Source organism: Cervus elaphus, chromosome 15 (genome assembly GCF_910594005.1).
Source record: "Cervus elaphus chromosome 15, mCerEla1.1, whole genome shotgun sequence".
In the NCBI taxonomy this organism is placed as follows: Eukaryota; Metazoa; Chordata; class Mammalia; order Artiodactyla; family Cervidae; genus Cervus; species Cervus elaphus.
Window position 1 is genome coordinate 12,274,642 of NC_057829.1, and position 6,096 is coordinate 12,280,737.

General features: G+C 46.3%; 1 pseudogene; it reads left to right on the forward strand.

The window, feature by feature from the left end:
• Positions 1-3,123: 3,123 nt before the first annotated feature.
• On the forward strand, positions 3,124-4,218 carry LOC122709195 (annotated as a pseudogene).
• Positions 4,219-6,096: the final 1,878 nt, after the last annotated feature.

Here is a 6,096-nt window from a genome sequence, read left to right on the forward strand (position 1 = left end):
CTCCTTCTCAGGGTCCTTGACATGAGGGGCTGTGGTACAAATGCAGACAGACTGTCCTTGTAGGGTTCGAGGGACCCCACTCTGAACAGGACGTGGCCTGAGCTGACACAAAAAATTCAACTGGAGAAAACACTGTGAACTGCCATAAAAAAAGGTTTGAGAGGATATTTGATCAGTTAACATGGTGTTTAATAAACAAGGCAGAAAGAATCTCTCAAATACTAAGGGCTAAAGCCCAATTTCAATGTGTTTTCTCATAAAATCCTTCCTCAATGCATTGCCTGGTGCATCTTCGTTAGGATTTGACAACCGGGTCCCATCTTTGAGGACTGAGCTGTGGTGTGATGTGTCCAGTGGGAGCATCGGAACCCTCTTGAGAATCAGATCAGCTCCTGGTGAGAAGGAGCCGTGCCTGCCTCCCCCCCACAAACCGTGCTTCCAAAGCGGTGAGGGAGGGAGCAGGCCCCGGAGTGCAGTGCAGGGCTACAGACCTATCTGATGCCCCAGGCACTGTCTGGGGCATGTTTTTTTTTTTTTTTTTTTTCCATTTTAGCTTTTTATAGATCTATAATATATATCCAGCAAAATGTCAGATGGTGAGTATGCAGCTCAACGAATTTTCACATTCTGAATTCACTTGTATATTCCACAGCCTGATTAGCAAACAGCATCACCAGCAATCCAGAATCCCCTCAGAGATTCACTTTGGCCACTATAGCTCTGCAGGCACTCACTATCCTAAGTGTTCTTATTGAGATAAAATCGATATGACGTCAAATGAACCATTTGGAAGTGAGCGGTTCAGTGTCACTTCATGCATTCACAATGCTGCGCAACCATGCCCGCCTCTGTTTGGCTCCAAAACAGTGTCATCACCCCAAAATAAAGCCCCTCATCCAGGAAGCAGTTCCTCATCTGCAACCTACCTCACCTCAGCTCCTGGAAACCACCTCTCCGCTTTTTGTTCCCAGATTTATCTACTCTGGATATTTCGTACAAAAGGAGTCAGGCAGCATGGGACCTTTCGTGGTCGCCTCCTTTCCCTTGGTGTGAGGTTTGCAAGATCCACCCACTCTATAGCGTGTATCAGGGCTCCATCCTTTGTACTGCTGAACTGTATGAATGGGCTACATTTCCTCATGCATTCATCTATTGATGAGTTATTATCACTTTCAGTCTATTATGAATAGTGTTGCTCCAAACATTCATGTACAAGTGTTTGTTTTAGTACCTGTTTTCAAATCTTTTGCGTATATATTAAGGAGTGGGATTTCTGAGCCATAAGGTAATCCTATATTTAACTTTTTGAGGAACTGCAAAACTGTCTTCCAAAGTGACTGCACCATTTGACATTCCCACCAGCAATGCCTGAGAATTCCAGCTTCTCCATATCCTTGCCAGTATTTTTTATATCTTTTTCACATCTGAGTGGGAACAAAGTGGCCTCTCATTGCAGTTCTGACCCACGGTTCCAGAAAGACATTGAAAATCACGTGCTTATTACCCATTTGTTCATTTTTTCTTCTGTAGAAAACTCTATTTAAATCCTTTGCCTATTTTTAATTAGGTTACTCACTTTTTACTGTTGAATTTTGGGAAGCATTTCTCTTTTCTGGACACAAGTTTCTTATCAGATACATGATTTGCAAATATTTTCTTCCATTCTGTGGGTTGTCTTTTCACTTTCTTGACAGTATCCTATGAAAACAAAGGTTTTTAATTTTGAAGCTCTGTTTCAAGATGGTCACATAGTAGGACCCTGAACTTTTCTCCTACCATAGACACACAGTCTATAGCTACATATGGAATAATTTCCTCTGAAAAAAATAAAAGACCCCATAATTGTCTAAATAACTCCTAGTACATTGGATGAGTGAGAAAAAACTCACATCGAAGTGGGTACTAGAAGCTGAGACACAGTCTCACCATACACCCCACCCTCAGATGGAGACCCACAATCGGGAGGGAACTCCCATCCCAAAGCTGCTCCCTGAGAAGTGAAGGGTCTGAACCTCACATCTGGCACCCCTACTTTCAAGACTTGCACTTGGGAAATGAGCCCTTAAAACATCTAACTATGAAAGTCGCTGGAGCTGTCTATAAGATACATGAGGCTGTCATAATCAGAAATAGCTGTGAAGGGCAGCATGAACTTGCTCGCCCTCCCAGGGCCTGGCGCAAGGACAGTGGCTGAAAAGAGCCCAGACTTTCTGTGAAAGAGGCTTGTTTAGCTTGAAGCATCGGACTGAGGGGCCGGCCTCTAGCTTGACACCCTCTGGTGTTCAGAGGGTCCTCTCTGCAGGCCAGCAGGGGCCATCTTCCCTCTCTGCCTCACTCCACGCTGCCACTATTGAGCTTGTGTCCTCATCTGACACCCCAATTTTTGCAGCTGCCACCCAGGAGACACCTCTTGATTGCCTGGCTCTGCTGGCCAGTGGGCTGATGCTTGTGGGTCCCACAGGAATGTAACAAATGGAGAAAGGGTTTCAACAGACACAGCAAAGACAGCAGACCAAGGGCTGTCAGCTCATCTCCACGGCTAAAGCCTGAGGGGCAGGCTGCTAACAACATGTCTATGGACACTGTAATCCTTCCCAGAGGCCTGGAGGGCAGGCACCGTCCTCACACTGTCCTCTGCCGTGTTCCAGAGGGCACTGACCTCCCAGAGAGGAGCTGTACACATCTGGTGCTCCAGTTTTCGCATCTGGTTCCCTGGTTTTCACATCTGGTGCCCTGGTTTCTGTGGTTGACCCCCAGGGATGCCCCTGGACGCCCTGGCTCCGGGAGCCAGTGGGCTTGTGTTTGTGGGTCTCAGGGGACTGGGACAAACAGAGGGACAGCTCTTGGCCCAGGGCAAGCTGCCACCAGGGCACAGAGCAGACCCTGCAGACTGTAACTAACCCCCTTCTTTCTTTGAAAGGGGCCTATTGACTGACCTTCAAGCTCTAGCCTAAAGAGCAGAGTTCTCATTAAACTTGTATCTAGGGGCTTCCCAGGCAGCTCTAGTGGTAAAAGAATCTGCCTACTAATTCAGGACACCCAAGAGAAGCAGTTTTGATCCCTGGGTTGGGAAGATGCCCCTGTAAGAGGAAATGGCAACCCACTCCAGTATTCTTGCCTGGAAAATTCCATGGACAGAGGAGGCTGGTGGGCTACAGTCCATAGGGTTGCAAAGAGTTGGATACCGCTGAGCACACACACGTTGTGGGGCTGAGTGCAATCCTCTCCAGAGACCAGGGAGGCTGGTGGGTGCCATCTTCAAGCTTGCTCTCTGCCCTGCTCGAGGTCATCGCTGTCTCCAAGAAAGGAAGTTGTGGCTTTTCTGTGCTATCCAGACAGGGTCCATATGGCATTGTTCTGGATTCCCAGCATAACTTAAAGGGAAACTTTCATGATACCTGGAACCCTTGAGGTACTGCAAATGAAGGAAGAACATATCCTCAAATTCCTGCAGGAACCCGCTTAGGTGGCATCAACATTAACTTCCAAATGGAACAGTACATCTACAAAAGGAAAAGTGATGGCATCATAAATCTGAAGGGAACTTCAGAGGAGCTTCTGTTGGCAGCTTGTGCCACTACTATCACTAAAAACTCAGCTGACGTCAGCGTCACATCCTTCAGGAAGTTTACTGCGGCCACTGGAGCCACAACTATTGCTGGCCACTCACTCCGGGCGCCTTCCCTAACCAGATCCTGATGGCCTTCCAGGAGCAAAGAGGCCTCGTGGTTACCGGTTTCAGGGCTGACTGTCAGCCTCTGTGAGAGGCTCCACATTAACCTGCCTGTCATTGTTCTGCTCTGTGCCGTGTGGACACTGCTGTCCCATGCAACAACAAGGGAGCTCGCTCAGTGGGTCTGATGTGGGGGGTGCCCGCCTGGAAAGTTCTGCACATGCATGGCACAGTCCCCAGTGAACACCCATGGGAGGTCATGCCTGATCTCTGCTTCTGCAGAGATCCTGGAGAAACTGAACAGGAAGACCAGGCAACAGCTGAGAAGGCTGTGACCAAGGAGGGATTTCAGGGAACACGGACCACTCCAGCTCTGGGGCTCACTGCCGTCCACCCTGAGGTGGCAGACTGGTCTGACGGCAAGTTGGTGCCCTCGGAGCCTACTCAGCAGCTCCCCACTGGGGACCGGAGCATCCCAGCCTGCCATCGAGGACTGGCCTGCGACTCCCAGTGCTCAGGACACTGGATGGGCAGCAGGGTCTTAAGCTCTTCTTCTACAAACTCGTAAAATGGAAACTGCTTTCAAATGAAAGAATAGAAGAGACTGTGTACATGTCTGTTGCCTAGCTCTTGTGTGTTCTGCCCAGAGGACACATTCCCTGCTAGCCTGGCTCTGGCAGCCAGTGGGGCTTGGGTTCACAGCTTCAACAGGATGGTAGCAAACAAAGACACAATTCTTCACTGGCTACTACCCCGGGCTTAGTGAAAAAGGAGCAGAGAAGAATGCCCATCTCTCAGCCTTCTCCAAAAGAAGTATATTTATATACTTTTGTGTGTGTGTGTGTGTGTGTGTGTGTGTGTGGCTCCTTTTACTTGACATGATGTTATCAGGGTTTGTCCTTGTGGTGGTGGTATCACTATCTCACTGGTGTTTATGTCTGAACAGTGTTCCACTATATGCATGCACCGCATTTTGTTCTTCCATTCATCAGCTGACCTACGGATGAGGTTTTGAAGAATGAATGTAAGAGGTGACTAACGTGGGGAGCGGCATTCTAAGCAGAGGACAAGATGTGCTTTAAAAAATTGTTGTTTAGTCGCTCAGTCGTGTCTGACTCTTTACGACCCAATGGACTGTAGCCCACCAGACTCCTCTGTCCGTGGATTCTCCAGGCAAGTAGACTGGAGTGGGTTGCCATTTCCTTCTCCAGGGTATACTTTAAATGCTGTTGCCAAAGAGTCTGGCTTTCAATCAGCCTGCATCTAGATACTGACCAGGATCCTCCCCTTTGGGACACTGACAAGTCTTGGTACAGCCTCAGCTCCTGGGAGCCAACAAGAATAGACAGTCCGGACAATCACAAAGGTTTGAGACACAACCAAGAGCCAGGGCAGGATTGAACAATAAGGTTTGTCTCCTGCACAAGGTCACACCTTCAAGACTGAGAAAAGCGGCTGTTTTAACTAACACACAGAAACCAGCACAGAGGGTCATGGAAAATGGAGGAATATGTTCCAGATTAACAGAAAAGATAGAAACTCAGAAAAGGCCTTAGTGACACAGAGGTAAGTGATTTACCCAATAAGATTGCAAAATAATGGTTATAAAGATGCTCATCATGCTTAGGAGAAGAATGAATGAACAAAGGGAGAATTTCAACAGAGATGGAAAATATAAGAAAGCACTAAAAGAAATCACAGAACTAAAGAACACAGTAACTGTGCTGAAAAATAGAGAAGAAAGGATCAGCAAACTCTAATCCAGGGCAGTTGGAACCCACTTAATCAGAGCAGAAAAAAGAAAAAAGAATGAAAAAGGGTGAAGGTGGCATATGAGACAGTATCAAGTGGACCAGCATTCAGATTCTAGGGATCTCAGAGGAGAAATGAGAAAGGGGCAGAAGGTATCTTTGAAGAAATAATGGCTGAAAACTTCCATAACCTGGGAAAGGAAATCGGCATCCAGATCAAAGAAGCCAAGAGGGTTCCAAAGATAAGCCCAAAGAGACCCACACCAGATTACATTACAATTAAATTGTCAAGAGTTAAAGACAAGACAAGAAGAGGATCTTAAAAGAGTAAAGAGAAAAATAACTTATGTCCAAGGGAACCCAAATTAAGATTATCAGTAGATAATCTTATTATCAGTAGAAAATAACTTTGCAGAAACTTTACAGGTCAGAAGCCAGTGGCATCATATAATTAAAGGGCTAAAAGACAAAAAATTGCAACCAAGAATACTCTCCACAACAAAGTTGTCCCTCAAAATTGAAGAGATTTCTAGACAAGGAAAATCTAAAGGAGATCATCACCACTAAACCTATATTATAAGAAATATTAACAAGACTTCTTTAAGTTGAAGCAAAATGCACTAACTAGTAACAGGAAAACATATGAAAGTATAAATCTCACTGGTAAAGATA